Source organism: Neopelma chrysocephalum, unplaced genomic scaffold, assembly GCF_003984885.1.
Source record: "Neopelma chrysocephalum unplaced genomic scaffold, ASM398488v2 Primary Assembly neopelma1_25, whole genome shotgun sequence".
NCBI classification, from domain to species: Eukaryota; Metazoa; Chordata; class Aves; order Passeriformes; family Pipridae; genus Neopelma; species Neopelma chrysocephalum.
Window position 1 is genome coordinate 12,819,506 of NW_020897694.1, and position 19,197 is coordinate 12,838,702.

Consider the following 19,197-nt stretch of genomic DNA (forward strand, 5'->3'; position numbering starts at 1 on the left):
TTGCAGTACCTGAATTTTAAGTTTATTTTTCTTATGTGTTCATTGTATACTGAAATCCCAGTCACTTTTGGCAGACTATTAGCTTCCTAAACAAATTGATATATTTGAGACTGACTAGAAGACTAGAGTGCTGACTGATGAGCTAATAGTTAGCCAGGAGTGAGAAATATCTGTTCATTGCCATTACTCTTCAGACCATACCAATCCCCAGGGAGGCTGTTTTCTCCAGGCATGATTAACAGTCCTTCTTCTCAAGATACAAAGAATGGCAAGAAGAGTTTTGTTTCCCTTTCAGATAGAAGTTTATTAGGATATAGTTGATGTAGATTCAGATTTCTTCCTCTCTTTGCAGATTTAAACCTACTTTTTCTTTCTGAGTTGGTTTTGTGTTTTCTTGGCTTTGTTTGTTTTGTTGTTGTTGTTGGTTTGTGTTGTTTGTTTCTTTTGCATATGCACTGTCCTCCAGTCTGTAGATTACTGTGGAATAAAGCTGCAGTTTGAAAAGCAAGATTAAAAGTATTTATTTGTCTTGATAAAAAGAGGAAAGCATCAATAAGCTACTGAATGATTTTATCTATCTACATATCAATTCATTCTTTCCTTTGTAGCATCTTAGTTTATTTGGTGTAAGAGTTATAAAAATGTAGTTCTCTGTCTACTCATGAGGACATATTTAAAAATTATCAAGGTTTACTCTGCAATCCAGATATCCAATATCCAATAGATATTTAGACAAAATATCGTGTGTTTTTGAAATAAATTATTGTGATTCATTGTGTGAGGTGTTTTGTATTTGTTTATTTATGCATGTGCCAGAGCTTCTCCCAAAACCCTTTTGATTTCAGGCAAATCCTTTGCAGAACCCTTTCCAGAAACGATTCTGCTGTGAGAACTGATCTCTTATGTCAGTTGAATAGATTTTAGTAAACAAAATTAAGTAATTTGAAAATACTTAGGCTTTAATAAGCAAATTGGACATTGTAGTTTTGTATGGAGAGGTTTATCTAGTATAATTATGGCCCATATTTATATATTGACAGAGAACAAGAAGAATATGTAGGACTATTCTATAAGCTTAAAATTCTGCTTAACTCCTACATGGATGTAATATGTTCAGTATTTCACCTATAATTAGTTTGGGGTTTTTTACCTCAAAGTCTTCTATTAGAAATTATTAGAAATTATTAGAAATTCTTGCAGCTGTTATAAGGTTTCTATTTAAATCAATAAACAAATTTTAGGTAGTACGATTTTTTTCTTAGTGAAGTAATTGTAACGTCTACCTGACTATTGTTGACTTTTAAAATCAAAACAGGCTGATAGTTTATTTAGCTGTGTCTAAATAGTAATATCAAAGACATTCTGAGGCAAAACGGCTTTTATCTGGTGCCCCTTCATGCAAGATGTGCAGTTTCAAGGTATGTACATGACCCTGACAGATTTAAGGTTCTTGAATTTTTGTTATTGCTGAGAAGAATCAGTAATATAGGAATTAGACATTATTTTAATCATTATTTTTTCAAATAGTGGTCAGCACTGCAACATGAAGTTCATTTAAGATATTGCATCTGCTGTTGCATTGTATCTCCAGGCTTTATTTATGTTGTGAGAATAATTAGGGCTATCTTTTTACAATGTGTAAGTTTTTCATTTCCTTTTCAGTGGGATTTTAATTATTACAAACTTACAAACTTGTTTCTTGGTTACTAAAAAGAATAGGTTTTTTTAAATTTTGGATGCTACTGTTACATGTTACCATGATGTTCCTTCCAACTTATGAAACAGAATGATATTGATTACCTTTCTTAGATGGAAGTTATTAACTTGTGAAATTATTAACCTCTGACACAAATAAGAGCTAAATGTGAATGCTATATTTCTAAGGGCACTGTAAGTTCACTTGTTGAACTTAACAGCTCATTACCTAAGGAATATTGGGCTAGTTACTCTTGCCAAGAAGTATATATATAAATAGATACAATATGAAACATGACAAAATTAATACCTAGCATAAATCATTGCTATATTGGAATAATAATACTGGAGAGTAAGTCAACCCACTGTCCCTACAATAATTCACATTCAATGAAACAATGTCGTATTAATAAATAATTGGACTTCTAAGTTACAAGAGATTCACAGAAAACAGAAGTTCAGATAATGATGTTGGCTGACTCAATTACAATGCAGCAGTAGTTTATCATAGGATTAATAAAATATGACAACTGGTATGTTTCTTTTCTGGTAGCACTACTGCTTCTGCAAATGCCATATGTTATTTGAGTTTTATACTGTGTTGCTGTCATGGTTTCAGCAGGCCCAAAATCCAATTCTGATTCCTAGCCCCCCACCCACATCTCAACCCCATGTGAGATGGGTTTTCCAGACAAAAACACGAGACTCAATATGGGGGAAGGAATATATTACAAAGACTATACAAATAAATAAATACTATAATACACTGCATACAATCTTAACTCTATATCTATCTCTACCATGACAGTAATATTTACAATGGGCCAAATCTCTTCTCCCTCCAAATAAAAGTCCAGGAGAGAAGAAGAAGAAAAGACCCCTCCCAGTCTGTCAGCAGCAGGACTCTCTCTCTCTCTAGGCAGTAGGCTTTCTGTGTCTTCTCTTCTAGGCAGCAGTAGTAGTTGCTGGCTCTCTGCCAGCACACACGAGGGAGGTCTTCCAAGCCTCTCTCGGCCCCCGTCTTCCAACAGGGGGTCTTTCCATGGGCTGCGTAACCCCAGACACGGCCGCTACACCATGGTCATATCACGAAGCACCGGGGTCTTCGTGACGGTCTGGTATCCTCAGGGGAAATCAAGCCCCTGTGCAGAGCTCCCATGCTCTGCCTCAAAGATGGCTGCCAGCTTCTCTGAAGCTGGAGCAGGGGGGGCCAAGGTCACCCCCCACACACACACATTCCTTCGGCCGTCCTGGCTTATCTCTCAGGAGGCCATGAGCTTCCTAGCTCCTCTCATCAGTGCATACTGCACTTTAGGACTCCTCTCAGTCCACCACCCCCTCCTCTTTCTCGGAGGGGTCTCTAGCGAGTTTGGGGGTTTTGGTTTATCCAGTTCTTACCCCGCGAAACTCTGTTCCTGCTGCTGGCTTGGTCCTCTTGTCCTGTTGCTGCTTTTCCTTCTCCTCAGACACCTCTGTGTCTGCCTTAGCTGCATACCGGCTTGTGTTGCTCCTTTTGGTCCTTATCAGTTGGCTCTTTGCCACTGCTCTTCGGACGCTGCTGTCTCCGCTGCTGCTCCGTCGCTGCTCCCAGCGTCTCCCACTTTTACTTACAGGGGAGAAAACTCCCCCAGCTCCTAGCCGCAGGCACTCAGCCCAGCTTCAACACCATTCCGAGTCCCTGCAGCCCCCAACTGGGGCTGGGGGGGGGCAGAGGCCCCCAAGGGGCCAGAGCCCCTTCTCCTCGTGGCCTCTACAACATGGCCACCTCTTCTTCTCACCACAAGAACCACTGCTTCCTTTTCGGTCTCCAGAGATATGTTTATATTTTGCAGGAGCACTGATTGGTCAAGCCCCAAGGGTCACCACCCCCTGGGGGTTACCACTTTCTTAGTTTCAGGGGGAAAACCTGGTTCAAACCACTACAGTTGCGCTTAATTGTGTGCTCGTAATTATAAACAGCATTTGTGTATTATAGTTAATCCTGATAAACAAATTTCCACATCAGATTATAGTTAGATCATTTTTATTAAGTAGATATATTTTCTCTGCATTGCAGTGGCAGAGGTAAGACTCTTGTTATGATCTCACCCATTCACATTTTGTGATATTGAACACACTTCAATTACGTTTCTCAAAATATACTGTGGAAATTAACTACAGTGTGCGGCATTAGATGTCTTGCTGGCATACAGATTTGACTATTCCAAGCTGATATGCAAATTCATGTATCTAGACTGGAAAGTACCTATGCTTTCTGGAGGCCTTTCCAAAGTGGTAATAACTTCATGAGTAACTGATAGACCCAACTTGAAGAAAATGCTACCCCTAAAATGTGATTACAGGCGAGACCCAATGGAAGACTTTGCAGTCTTAACTGTGGGTTTGGAAACTTGGCTTTGCCCAAACCCAAAATTTGGATTTGGCATGTAATGCCAAATATATATTAAGTCCATTCCTTTTTGACTTTTAAATCACTAGTATCACTGTGCTTTTTTTACGTGCGTGCTTGCAGGGAGTCTCATTCTGATCTGTTTGCATAACCATCTCTTTAACTTTGATGCTCTGTACTGAATCCAGTGACTCTGCCGACATCTTCTGAATGACTATAAAGACATTTTAAACCACAATGAACAAAGTTTGTCACCATATTTGTCCCTCATAAACTGTAATAATAATAACTCAAAAAATCTTATTAATACAGTATCAGTTAGGTAATCCACAATAATACCTGAGTAGTTGGAAAGGTGAGAGAAATCAAAAATTTAGGATTCATTTCTTCCTCCTATTTCAGTGGCAAATTTATATAAACTTTCAGAGGATATAGGATTTATTTTCACACTAGTTGCATCTCTCCTAACATATTAAATATTATTTTTCTTATTGCATAATTCATGGCTAGGCTTCATGAACGAAGATCTGGGAAGGGCTCTACCCACATTTGTTACAAGTGTGCTGGTGGCTAAAAAGGCCAATATGCAATAGATATGTCCGGTTGCAAAAGGCACAGCAGAAAGACTCCTTAGGTGGTATATTCTGCAAGACATGATTCTTTCTGCATTGCCTTTTCTCCTCAAGAGTGATCCTGCGTGCTTTTTCAAAAGCATCAGCAGCGTTATAGATGGTGTGTCTCCAGGCCTCCCAATCGGAGGCCAGAGTAGACCAGTTATGATGATCAATATGGTCAAGGTTGGGATGTTGTTTCAGGGAGTCCTTGTATCTCCTCTTCAGGGCTCCTGTCTTGCAGCAGCCGGTGGCAAGTTCACCATAAAGCATGATCTTAGGGAGGCACTGGTCCTTCATCCTTGAGACGTGTTCTGCCCAGCGCAGCTGTGTTCTCAGCAACATGGCCTCAATACTTGTGATTGCTGCTTGTTTTAGGACTGATGTGTTAGTCACATAATCTGACCAGTGGATGTTTAGGATTGTACAGAAGCAGCGTTGATGGAAGTGTTCTAAGACACGCAGGTGGTGGCGGTAAATGACCCATGATTCGGATCCGTATAAAAGAGTAGACAGCACAATGGCTCTGTAAACACTGATCTTTATACTTTTCTTCAAGTGTTTATTTCACCACACTCTTCCATGGAGTTTTCCAAGAGCACTATATGCCTTGGCTAACCTATTGTCTATCTCTCCATCAATCTTACCATCCGAGGAGATGAGGCTACCTAGGTAATTAAACTGCTGGACTGATTTGAGCCAATGATGATATGGGGATGATGGAAGACTTCCTGAGGTGCAGGTTGATAGAAAACTTCAGTCTTCTTTAAGCTGACTTCCAGCTCAAAGAGCTGAGCAGCGTCTGCAAAGCAGGATGTTAAATGCTGCAGAGCTGCTTCTGTGTGGGCGACAAGGACGTCGTCATCAGCATAAAGCAGCTCCTGGACAAGATGATTTAAGGTCTTGGTGTGGGCCTTCAGTCGCCTTAGGTTGAATAGGCTTCCATTGGTACGACATCGAATGTAGATACCGTCTTGATCATCGAGGTCTACCGTGGCCCTTTGGAGCATCATGCTGAAAAAGATTGTGAATAGGGTTGGTGCGAGAACACAGCCTTGTTTCACACTATTGGTTATTAGAAAGGGCTCAGAAAGTGCATCGCCATATCTGACTTGGCCGTGCTGATTCTCATGGAGTGAGATGATCATTTTAAGGAACTTGGGGGGACATCCTAAACGTTCCAAAATCTGCCATAGACCTTTTCTGCTCACAGTATCGAAAGCCTTGATGAGGTCCACAAAGGTTACATAGAGACCTTTGTTCTGTTCCCTGCACTTCTCTTGCAGTTGTCTGAGAACAAATACCATGTCTGTGGTGCTCCTGTTGTCTCTGAAACCACACTGGCTTTCAGGTAGAATTCCTTCTGCTATAGCGGGTATTAGTCTGTTCAAAAGTATTCTTGCCAGGATTTTGCCAGCAATGGAGAGCAGAGTAATACCATGGTAATTTGAGCAGTCTGATTTAACTCCTTTCTTCTTATACGAGGTGATGATGACTGCATCATGAAGGTCTGATGGTAGCTTTCCTAGTTCCCAACAGCCCACCACAAACTTGTGAAATTTAGCATGGAGTGCAAGGCCCCCATGTTTCCAGACTTCAGGTGGAATTCCATCAACCCCATCTGCCTTGCCAGTTTTCACCTGCTGTATGGCCTTAAGGGTTTCTCCCAAAGTGGGGGCACTTTCCAGCATTTTCCACTGGTTGTTGTGTGATGTACTGAATTGCTGAGTCTTGGACTACATGACTAGTACTGAAAAGAGTCTGAAAGTGTTCAGACCATCGATTCAGAATGGAGGTTTTATCTGTCAGAAGCGTTTGACCATCAGCGCTGAGTAGAGGGCTTTGTACCTGGTATGTAGGCCCGTATGCTGTTTTCAGGGCCTCATAGAATCCTCTGTGATCACCCGTGTCTGCGCATAATTGAGTTTTTTCAGCTAGATTGATCCACCACTTGTTCTGGATGTCACAGAGTTTCTGTTGGAGCTTGCTGTATGCAAGGCGAAAGGCTGCTTTTCTTACATGACAGGATGGCAGTGCAAGGTGTGCTTGGTGAGCGGTTCTCTTCTTCCTCAACAATTCCTGGATCTCTTGGTTGTTTTCATCAAACCAGTCCTTGTTCTTCTTGAGGGAGAACCCTAGGGATTCTACAGAGGACTGCAGGATGCTGTTTTTACTATGGTACTAGAGTGTTGGGGGGGGGCATCTATAGAATTTATGGAATGGTTTTCGAGCCTAGTTTGAAGATTTGCCTGGAATCTGTCTTTCACTGTGGCTGATTGGAGATTGTTAACTTGGAGTCTCTTCCTTGGGATACTGCCCCTTTTAGGCTTGAACTTAAGATTGAAGTTAAGTTTACAGTGCACAAGTCGATGGTCTGTTTGGCATTCTGCACTAGGCATCATGTGGGTATGGTGGACATCACGGACATCTCAGTGTGGAGTAAATTAAGGTCTTTGGCATCCTGGACCAGTCCTCTGACTGTAAGGAGATCATGTAAAATAGAAACAGGGTACCAGTTTGTCTCCCAGTAATTCTTTAAAATTCAAAAAGTCACAAGTCTTACTAATGGCTTGGAAATAATACTGCAACTATACTTTTTTTATAAAGTCTGTGGGATGTACATGCTGGTTTACCAATAGATTCCCAAGGACATCACACCAAAATACTTCTACAGAAATTCAGAACTAAAGAGGTACATAGTTAGTTTAGATGATTTATTCACAGTACTTGTGAATCATAAGGTTTATACCTACTTTAAAATTGATTCACTACATAATTATTATCAATATGCTAGTCTGTAGTTAAGTGGGTACGATACGCCTGCATATAACAATTTGAGTCTTGCAGCATAGCCATGGTTCGTAAAACCTAATTCTGCTGGAAGTTGTTGTAGCTGAATGAAAATCAGTAACCCAAAAGAGCCAAAGAACCAGTAGTAGCAATGTGGAGGACACACATTTTCAAACTCTACTGTACATTTCAAATGTATGGAACAGCTTCTGCTCAAGATATTACTTTGAGTAATATCTTGAGTTCCAGCTCTTTGGAGAAATTTTTTTTTCTTTTATAGTTGAATGTCTCTTTCTGTTAGGGTAATATTTTCTTATGTATTCTTTTCTAGAGACATAAGATACAACTTTCTGAGAAATAACAGAAGAAGACAACAAAAGTTTGAAATTTAAGTGAAAATGAAAGTCATTACTTCTAGTTATTTCCTTTCTGTGTATACAATCATATTGCCTGGCCTATAAATTGGGCAGATATTGTTTCTCACTACTGGAAATAATATTCTCAGGAGATATATATATATCTCTAGATAGATATATAAATGGATATAATTTCTTTATATCTTCCAACATATTATTCACCACATTATTATTCAGGGAAGCTTATTGGCAAAGTAATTGCCAAAATGGTTCCTTTCTTTAAACTCTGTATCTGACAGAACCCTAAAAAGTGATCTGACAGAACCCTAAAAAGTGATCTGACAGAAGCAGCAAAAGGGACTACGTTATCAGGGAAACATGCAGAAAGTATACATTTATTGTGGGCCATGCAAATATTGCAGTTTTGGGCCTTATTTGCAAATCAAAATTATCTGGCGATTCAAAAAAGGAACTGCTTTTATACTCAGTTTTCCAACAATAGAAAGAAATAATAGAAAGAAAGTCCCAGAAGTTTAAATTCATAGATTCCAATGAGTTTGGTTTTCAGTATACATACATAGTTATATTTCTTAGAAATATTAAAATTATAATTATTTACATCCATATTCTGCAACTGCAAATGACTGCATGATCAAAAGAAGTGTGGAATTGAATTCCTTTTTGTTTGACTAATATATTTTTCCAGGATCCCTTTAGTTAGCTTGATTTCTAAGCATTTTTCAAGTATTCTGCCTTTGTTTAACAGAAGTCTTTCAACTCTTAATGAGTTATCATATCCTTCCTGATAGTTCTTAGAAGCAAATTTCCATTTTTAGGTATAGTACTTTATATATTAACAAGTGTTGATTTTGATCATTGAGAGCAGATGCAGTTATTACTGAAAATCATAAGTTTTCTTCATAGAATTGCCTCAGGTGTTTTACTTTATTAATATTAATGGTGTCAATAATGTATTAGTAGAAAACAAAAATCTATTACAGTGTGGTTTGGAACAGTTCCCTAAATTTTGTAAGACTGAAGTAAAGCTGTCTAAGAAGTGATGCAGTTTCTAACTGAATCTATTTTTTGAAAAGTGTAATCTTAACATTTATGTTAAATAAAAATGCATGCTTTTTTTTCTTTGTATTTCATTACCATTTTTTTGACTCTGTTGCTTTTATACATTACTTTTAAAAATCATTAGTGACTAAGAAGTGACTGTCAAAACTGGATGAGCTTCTCCTTGGTAAAAGTATCTACATTTTCTATACTTCTAAAGACTGCAGAGTTTCATGAAACGTTGATGTATTTCTTGTATTTTCATTTATGATAATAAATGCAATATGTAATTTTTTTCCCTCTGATTTTATTTATCCTTTCAGACCGCTTTAAATTACATTTAGAACTGGTCTTCTCCATTATTGTGATAGATTTGCATACCACTTATCTGATTTTAGAAGATGCAGTCCCTCTTGACTTCAAGTGGATTTGTGAAATAAAGACCTCTTTTTGCTAGTCTTTTTTTCCCATTAATTTGTTTTAAAATATAAGAATGTGTAATTATTAGAAGATGGTATATGTCAGGTTTTTCTTTTCAAGATGGAAGGGAATTGGGAAAGCTATACTTTTATATTATGCCTGAATGTATTTTTTTTGAGATTCTATCAGATATTCTTGCTACAACTTACTGGACTCAATGATCTTAAGGTAATTTCCAACCTAAATGATTCTATGATTGTATATGAATCCGTATGGGTGTATATATACATATACATACACATTGAAAGTGCATGTTATTACCGGTCACTTTTTACACTGACTACTTTTCAGTTTTAATATTTAACTGGAAATGTTTAATTCTTTTTAAGTAAGCATTTTGTATTAGCAGTACAATTCATGTAATAGAGACTGAGAAGCATAGGTACTCAAATATCTGCTTATTTCTAGGCATTGTTTGTTTTCAAGTAGGAAAAGGATGAGTTATAAGAATGCCAGTTCTATAGGACAGATCAGGCTGATAAGGCTGGGGGTCCTATTCAAAAACTTTTTGAGAGGTGAGCTTTAAATATGTGGAAGCTGTTTGTATGGCTCCAGGATGCAGACATTCAGAATTTATATAAGCATTGTAAATTTTTCAGTAAATGAACTTCCATACTGATAGAAGAGAAATGGTCTTTATTTGTAATCAAATTGAGTATTAAAAATTGGCCATAGAAATATGGTTGAATTTTAATACTTAAATGGCACTTGAAAAATTAACCACAGAATCTCAGAATATTTTTTCTACATCGTTTCAGTAAAATGTCATACTATGTATAAATTAGCAAAAGAAGTTACAAAATAAAAATCAAGGAGGAAAATACTTACAGCCCTTATTGTTCTCTGATATGCCCTGCAAGTTGTTCATCTTGTTAGTCAGAAAACACTATAAAATATGTCTGGAATTAATTTAAATTATTTATTTTAATTAGAAAAGTGCAGGAGGGGGAAGAAATTGTCCTCTTTTATGCATAAAATATATTTACATGTCTAATTTCCATTATCAGTGATCGAGAAAGGAATCATAATAATTATTTCATTGTAATGATTTTCTCCAAACTTCGTTGCTACTCTCATTTAAAATCAATAATAATGTTTCCAGATTAACACTGTACTCATTTAATATACTGAGGCCCTGGAGGTAGGGGACATTTACATGGCAGCTCTTGAGTGATTTCACTTGCTAATTCTGCCAGTAAAATCAGATGATCTCCCAAATGGGGAGAACTAATTAAAAATTAGATGTCTTTTTGACTTTTTCACTTAGAGTAAAACCTCAGAACTAGAATGTCACAGTCATTCTGTAGGGAGGATTTGTCAAATCTCTTTTCTTTTGGGCTGTCGAGCTTCTGGAAATGTAAAGTTAACATCTTCAATCCACAGTTTGAATCCTCATGATATAAGTAAGTTTTACACAAAAATGAAGGAAAGTCCATGTACTTATGTGTCTTAAGACTCTCTAGGAAACAGGTGAATCAGAAAGATTGAAAACAGAGAGAAAAGCATTGCAAAACTGCTTCACATTGAATAATTCAGCTTTTCTTTAATAGAGGAACTCAGACATGTTCATACAATGCATGTGACACCACATCTAACAGTAACAGTTTCTTAAACTTTCTGACAGGTGTAGAACATTTGTTGACTGTTTAATTGACTTTATACATAATCTCTGTAGAAGGTGGCCCCCAATGCTGAGAAAACACTTCATATTTTCATGGGTTTGTTCCATATCATGGCCTCGAGCTAATTCATAGAGCAAGTCCCAGCTGGAATCTAAATAAATGTAAAAAGAACCTGTCAGCCATTTACAGATCTTGTAAGCCAAATATCAGGAAGTAAAGAAAAACAGATGTCATGATAGAAACAGAGCAAAACCAGCCATCAGGAGCAAGAAAGGACACTTTTGAGAAATGCACATCCTGCTTGTTTTATTTTAATCTTCTTTGAGTTTGTTCATAAAATTATAACCAAGAAATGCATAAATATGATGATTGTTTATATTAAGATAGAAACATTATACCAAGAATCTATTGAGTAGTTTTATCATGCTCAAATCAAATCCTAGCAAGAATTTTCCCCTATATATATAAACCATCTGATATGCTTAAAAATTAAAAAATGTCATTGAGCACTGAATTTGTCCAGCTCAATCTTACCCCTGAAAAATAGCCAAGATATTTGGCTATTTGGCTAATTGAATTATCTGCAAAATAGTTAATGATACTAGTAACTTTAACAATATATAACCTCTTGTCCTGGCTTTAGCTCTGGCTGCTAAGACTTTGTTCTAAAGCACTTTTTTAGACTGTCTCAAAAAGTGAAAGTTTGGTGCTTTAAGGAAAGTTATGTGTTTAGAGAAGAAGAAAAAAACAAGAAAAAAACAATCCTTCCTTTTCAGATCAGGAAGTAACTAGTGTAAAAGTCAATAAAAACAGTTAACCTGGCTACTGTGAGGAAGAAGTTTGTATTTCACACATAGGAGAAACAATGAAAAAGATCATCCACTAAGAAAGTCTTAAATCCTAGCAGCAAAGTATGAGAGTAAGCTCTGAAAAAAAGAGGAGAGAAAGAAAAAAGAAAGGAAGATCTGATGTTAAATGTTAATATATCAGACCTTAGTGGCGGGTTTGGGTGGCTGGGAGCTGCAGGGTGCTCCGAATGGAGGAGATCCTGAGGGTCCAGTTGATTCTGACACTGCCAAAAATATTCCATTTCACCCCAAACTGCACCAGGCAGGGGAGCCCCATGTGCTCTGTCTCACATGTATTTAGGAATAAAGGGGCATCTATGAGGCACAGGAGACACATCAGGGAGAAACACTTTGGGAGACTTAGGGGAAGAACTACACAGGGAAACACGTAGAGGAGAGGCAGTTGGGGAGACACATGGGGATAGACTCTTGGAGAGACAGGAGAGACTGGGCACTTGTGGATACCGGTGTAGAGGCTGTGCAAGGTGCTGTTGGAGACATGCAGATAGATTCCCAGATTCCCAGGGTGCACAAGGAGAGGCCCCAAGTCCCTGATGGAACTGCAGAAGGCGGCACCAAAGTGACACCCAGAGGAGCCCACAGCCCAGCTCCCTGATCACAGACCATACTGCTGTGACAACTTTGTAAAAGTGCACATGTATCTGTGATTAAAGTGTTTTGTATCTGCCAATGTTATCTCAAATTGTGACATTCCAGAGATTTGATTCCAAAGCTCTATAGGCACCATGGCTTTTTATTACCAGCTAGTATGCAATTATCAACACCTTCATCACTGCCATATAGAACAGTATTAATTCACAAAATGAAGAAAAAAAACAAAGCAAACTAAAACATATGGGGTACAGGTTCAATAATTCTATTATTATTTGCAAAGGGATTTTTTTGAGCAACCCTATTTTCAGTATGCAATTCTGTCCCTTCAGCTTGAGAAATCAAAGAACAGTCTGTCTGGAAAGTAGAGGGTAAAACAGGCAGAAAAAAAAGTCTGATAAACCATATTAACAAGTTATAAATTTCTTTCACTCCAATATGCACATTGAACAAAATACCTCTCAAAACAGCATTCAAAATTATGTTTAAAATAACAAAATACAAAGTAATTAACATATCGTATCCAACTGTAGTATTTTAATATGAGGCATTAGAGGGAAATTGATTAATATTTCTTTTGACATTAGTTCATAGCTAAAGGCATGCCAGCATAACCCATAAAAAAGGAAAAATTACATGTCTTCTTTAATTTACTGTTGTCCTATATATCTGAAATACTTGATTTTATGGGCCCTTTTTTGTTACCTAATCTTTTACAGAACTTTCATCTGACTTCAGTGGTAACAGAATAGGATGTAAAGCCAGTGTACCTTACCTAAGATATTTTCTTAGAAAATAGATTTTTTTAGTTTTTTAAAAATGTAATTACATATTAAAACATGATAAACAACATTATTTATCAATAATAGCAAAATTAATTAATCATATATTGTAGAAGAACCATTCCTTTGGTTCTATGCACTAATGTTTGAAACAATGTAAATCCCTTTCCCAGTTCTGTTCAAAAACAGGAGTAAGCACTGGCCAACATTTCACCAAAAATATTTTTTAAAGAGAATTCATATTCATTTTAAGTTCATGTTAGTATTTGGTGAAAGGCTTATAAAGATTTACAAAAATAAAAATTAATAATTCCATAAGTCTCATTTTACTCCTGTGAAAAGTCCAGTTCTAGAGCATTCATAAAATTTTATGTTAATTTTAGCAAATGTTGGGGACATAACTACCAAAACTTATAAAATATTTTGAAAATTAGAAAAATGATGAATAGCAGCAAATGAATGCCCACTCATACATTTTCAAACTTTTAATATCTTATCTTTTCTTGAATAGTTTTTTAATACAGGCCCTAGGCTGAATAACTGTTCATAAGGTTGCTTCTCTTTATCAGTTATGTGTTAAAAGAGTCTGCTTGCAAAACAGATTTTATTTGCCAGGTCTCGTCTCTTCCATATCAGACACTATCATGGACTGCTGATTTACCCCATAAAAAGGAAAGTGGAGAGGATGTCAAGGCAGCAATCAAGACACTGTATACTTTAAACACACTGTAGTCTGTTTATGCTAGCAGGGTTATTCATTTAAGGGACTCTGCTTGATCTTGCATTTATCAAATCCATTAGGAAGGATTGCTCAGAATCTTTTCTGCATGAACTTCCAAGTCTGCATTAGTAAGAACAGAGGTTATTTCAAATGTGACTTTTCAACTAATGCTCTGTAGCTCATAATTGTAAAACTAGTGGAGGAAGTGACTAAGGATCATTGTTCTGTATCCTCAGACAGAGCACTGAAATGAAGAATGGAAGTCATATGCTTCTTAGAAATGCTGTATAACAGTTGTAACACTGGAAGAGAGAGACAGTGTGGGAGTTAAAAAGAGAACTAGGTTAAATTATAGAAAGATACTATTTCTAATAACATTAGAATTTTTTAATATCTTATAAATATAAAATATTTTATATTTTTTATTTCTCTATTATTTCACACTATCAAAACAGAAAGCTATCACTCAATGCTTCTCTCTCTTCTTAATTCTTTCTACCCTTATTTCTTGGGAGACATCATTAATACAAGACCTGAATATCATATAAGGGAATAACAATATTATCTTCCAGAATACAGTAATATAAAGGGAACAAAATTTAGTGGGGTCATGTGTATAGGAACTTAGAGAGTGAGTTTTTACTACATTAACTAAAAGCTAATCAGTAGATTATTACTTCAGTGACAATGACTGTACTCTGCCAAATTAATAGAGAATTGGAAAAATTGAAGGGAAAGTGTAAAATGTACACAGTAGGTATTAGAATTATTATACAAACATTTAGAACAGAATAAAATAGAATAAAATACCCAATTTCAGTTGAAAGGGACCTACAACAGTCATCTAGTCCAATTGCCTGACCACTACAGGGCTGAACAAAAGTTAAAGCGTGTTATTAAGGGCATTGTTCATATGCTTCTTAAACACTGACAAGCTTGGGTCATCAACTGCCTCACTAAGGAGCCTGTTCTAGGGTTTGACTACCCTATTGGTAAAGAAATGCTTCCTATCACTAAATACCAAGAAGAGCTCAGCACCTCCCCCTCTGCTTACCCTCCTCAGGAAGCTGTACAGAGCCATGAGGTCATCTTTTCAACCTCCTTTTCTCCAAACTAGACAAACACAAGGTCCTCATCTACTCCTCATAGAACATTCCTTCCAACTCCTCTGGTTGCACCTTAACACTGTGTGGCCCAGAACTGCAGGTGAGGCCACACCAATGCTGAATACAATAGGATAATGAACTCTTTTGACTGGCTGGTTATGCTTTGTCTGATGCACCCCAGGATGCATTTCGCCATCTTGCCTGCCAGGACACGCTGCTGGCTCCTGTTGGTCCTGCTGTCAATTGCCCCCCCCCCAGATCCTTTTATGCAGGGCTACCTTCCAGCCACTCTTCTTCCAATGTCTACTCGCGCCCAGTATCACTCCATCCTATGTGCCCAGGATGGGGACCCCTGGTGGTCTAGTGGTTAGGATGCGGCGCTCTCACCCCCACTGCCCGGGTTCGATTCCTGGTCAGGGACACTCCCCTGGGCAGATGGAGCTCGTCAGCCCTGTAAGGCCATCCATCTATGAGAAGGTCACTTTAAACAAACCTACGTCCTGAGGACCTCACTGCCATTGTCCAAGCTCGCTTGGCCCCGACAGATGAACCTTAGGATTAAAGGGTGGGCTCAGTTCAGCGCATGCTGTGTCTCACCTAAAAAATCCATTGCGCAGGCTGGAAAGGTAAAAGACCTTTCCCCAAATCTTTGTTCACGAAGACTGGCCATACATGTGCCCAGGATTACTTGATCCTAGATGCAAAATCCAGCATTTGGATTTATTGCCTCGTCTCATTAAACATGCAGAAATGATACAATCTATCCAGATCCCTCGACAAGACATCCTGTCCTGCGAGGGAGTGAAGGGGACAAAAGCCAGCTCTCAGCAAAAGGAGGCTCAGTGAATCTGAATCACAAACCTTGGAAGACAAGGCTGGCAAACACCTCGTGATTCAAGAAGTTTGGACCCCTGTCCTGAGACCTGCTAATGTGCAACTCGGAGATATAAACCTGGCTCCAAGAAGAATTAAGAAAGGACTTTTTGAGATGATTGTTAAAACCATGTCTAAACTCCTGTAATCCCTCTATCCCCCATGTAATCCTACTAGAAGAAAAATTAACTATTTGGAAACTGCAGCAAAAATTTGTGCAACTCCCCAATCAACATAGGTTGTCCCCTTCATTAACATGTCCAGCCCCAGATGCCTTTAAATTGTGTTCTCGTGTTCAATAAAGTATTCCAGTTTCCCCATACTGGAATCGTGTCTAGGTTTTATTTTTCAGACCACCACTAGGGAGTCAACAGCACCTCCCAGTTTATGAGTCATAGTCTGCAATACAACTGATAACTCTGGTTTTCCATGTAAGAAAAAATAAATTTGTAAGATATTTGGAGAAAGCTGGCTTGAGTAATTAGGAGACTATAAAACTTATATTGGGAATAGCAGCTACAAGAGCTACTAGCACTGTTAAACCAGATAAAATGAAGCTTGAAAAGACAGTAGTAAAAGGTAGAGCATAAAAATAAGAGTTATTAAGGGTACAGGATAAATGTTGGTTCAAGACCAAATGGGCATAAAATGACTATGAATAAAGTTAACATCTAAATTTGAACTTTCATTTAATAGCAGAATTGTTGAGATAAAAAATGGCCTATTTTAAATTGGTACTTGCTTCACATAAAGAGATCATCTTGAGTGCCATCATGTGGCATGTACATGACAACCAGGTGATCAGGTCTAGCCAACAGGGGTTTAGGAAAGGCAGGTCCTGCTTGACCAAGCTGATCTCTTTCTATGACAAGGGGACCTACTTAGTAGGTGAGGGAGTGGTTGTGACTGTTGTCTACCTGGATGCAGCATTCTCTTGGAGAAACTGGCTGCTCATGGCTTGGACAGGTACATACTTTGCTGGTAAAAACCTGCCTGGATGGCCAAGGCCAGAGAGTGGTGGTGAATGGAACTAAATCCAGCTGGCGGCTGGTCACCAGTGGTATTTCCCAGTGTTTAGTGCTGGGACCAGTTCTGTTTAATATCTTTATCAATGATCTTGATGAGGGGATCAAGTGCATGCTCAGTCAGTTTGCAGGTCACACCAAGCTGTGCAGGAGTGTTTATCTGCTGGAGGGTAGGAAGGCACTACAGAGGGACCTGGACAGGCTGGATCCATGGGCAAAGGCAAATTATATGAGGTTCAATAAGACCAAGTTCCGGGTGCTGTACCTGGGTTACAACAATCCCATGCAGCACTACACGCTGGGGGAAGGGTGGCTGGAAAGATGCCCATTAGAAAAGGACCTGGGGGAATGGTCGACAGCCAGCAGAACATGAGCCATCAGTGTGCCTAGGTGGCCAAGGAGGCCAATGGCATCCTGGCTTGTATCAGAAATAGTGTGGCCAGCAGGACTAGGGCAGTGATCATACCCCTGTACTCAGCACTGGTGAGGCCACACCTCGAATACAGTTTTGGGCCCTTGTGATGTGCTTTTCCTCACCCCAGCTTAAGGTATAACCACCAGTGGGGGCCATGATGGCTGCATCCACTTTACTCTGGTCTTTGGGGATTGATGGCAACATGGTAGCCAGGGGCTGTCTGGAGACAGTGACCCAGCCATGTTGTTGGTATGCAAATATGACTGTAAGTCAATGATTACTCTATAAATACTAGACAACTGTGGTGAGGGAAAAAAGTTTTCCCCCTGGAGTTAAAAATTGGTAACCCCGAGGGGGTGGTGACCCTTGGGGTTGAGCCAATGAGCGCTCCTGCTAAATATAAACATATTAACAACCAGACCAGAAAAGAAGGGTAGATGTAGTGGTTGTTGGAGAGAGTGGCCATGTTGTGAAAGCCACGAGCTGAAGGGGCAAGAGCCCCTTTGGGGGGCCATGGCCCCCCAGCCCCTGGCTGTGGTCATAGAAACTCGGAAACAGTGTTAAACTGGACTGAGGTCTGTGACTGAGAAGCTGGGAGTCTTTCTCCACTGGGAGTAGGCAGCAGGAGCAGCGGCGGCAGAGCAGCAGTGAACGGAGAAACTATGGCAGAAGGCCAAGCAGATAAGAAGCAAGCAGCAGAGACAGCATGCAGCCAAGACAGGCGGAGAGAACTCCTGCAAGGAGAGAGAGAGAGAGAGAGAGAGAGAGAGAACTAATCTCTACGGACAGAGTTTTGGGGTAAGAACCGAAACAAACTCCCCAAAACCCCTTGGAGACCCTTCCTAGAGAGGAGAGGTGGTGGACTTCTTCTTGAGAGGAGTCTTGGAGTGCAGCATGCACCGGAGAGAGGAGCTAATAAGCTCAAGGCGTCCCGGAGCTGGACCGGGACAGCCAGAAGGAATGCGGAGGGGGTGACATTGTGTCCCCCCCCCCGCTGCTGTTGCTAAGCTGGCAGCCTGAGACAGAGCACAGGAGCTCTGATAGAGCTCTTGAGGCAAAGGTTTTCAACTGAAAGCTACCCGAGATGCTGTGACTCAGGGGTGAATCCCCTGAGGAAGGGACCTTCATGGGATGTCTTACACCCCATGATATGACATGGTGAGGCAAGCCTTGTCCCTGCTACGCAGTCCACGGAAGAGAAAGACCCTCGCTTGGAGTCGAAGGGCTGAGAGGGGCTTGGAGACCCCCTCGTGTGTAATGGAAAGAGATCCAGCTACAGCTGCTGCATGGAAGAAGAGAGACTGTTGCCCTAGAGACACTGCTGCTCGGAGAGTGGAAAAGATCTTTCCTTTTCCCTGCTGGACTTTTATTGGAGAGAGAAGAGATTGATCCTTTGTAAATACTGATTTATTACAGAAGAGATAGTTAAGATTGTATATGATGTATTATAATATTTATTTGTAAAGTGTTTGTAATATAATTCCCTTTCCCCCCATATTGAGTCTTGTGTTTGTGTCTGGAAAACCCATCTCACACTGGGTTGAGATGTGAGAGGGGGGCTTGGACTCGAGAATTGGATTTTAAGGGTCTCAAACCATGACAACAGCTCAGGGGTCGTTGAGCTCTCCTGCACAGCCATGGGCTGCACACCAGGATCTCCCCTTGAGTATGGATGCCTCTCAAGGTTACTCCTTGAGGCTGAGAGATTCCTTACCGCAACAGATCCTCTGTAACAGATTAAGAACATGTTAAACTTTGAAATCTTAGCTAAGTTATATAAAGGATTGATTGTGCACATATAATCCTTTAGACA

The 19,197-nt window shown here is 39.2% G+C and overlaps 1 long non-coding RNA gene across 1 annotated transcript; it reads left to right on the top strand.

The window, feature by feature from the left end:
- Positions 1-271: 271 nt before the first annotated feature.
- LOC113963770 lies at positions 272-18,425 on the top strand. The gene is made up of 3 exons (XR_003532939.1): positions 272-282; positions 14,279-14,283; positions 18,273-18,425. It is a non-coding gene; the product is annotated as an uncharacterized LOC113963770 (long non-coding RNA).
- Positions 18,426-19,197: the final 772 nt, after the last annotated feature.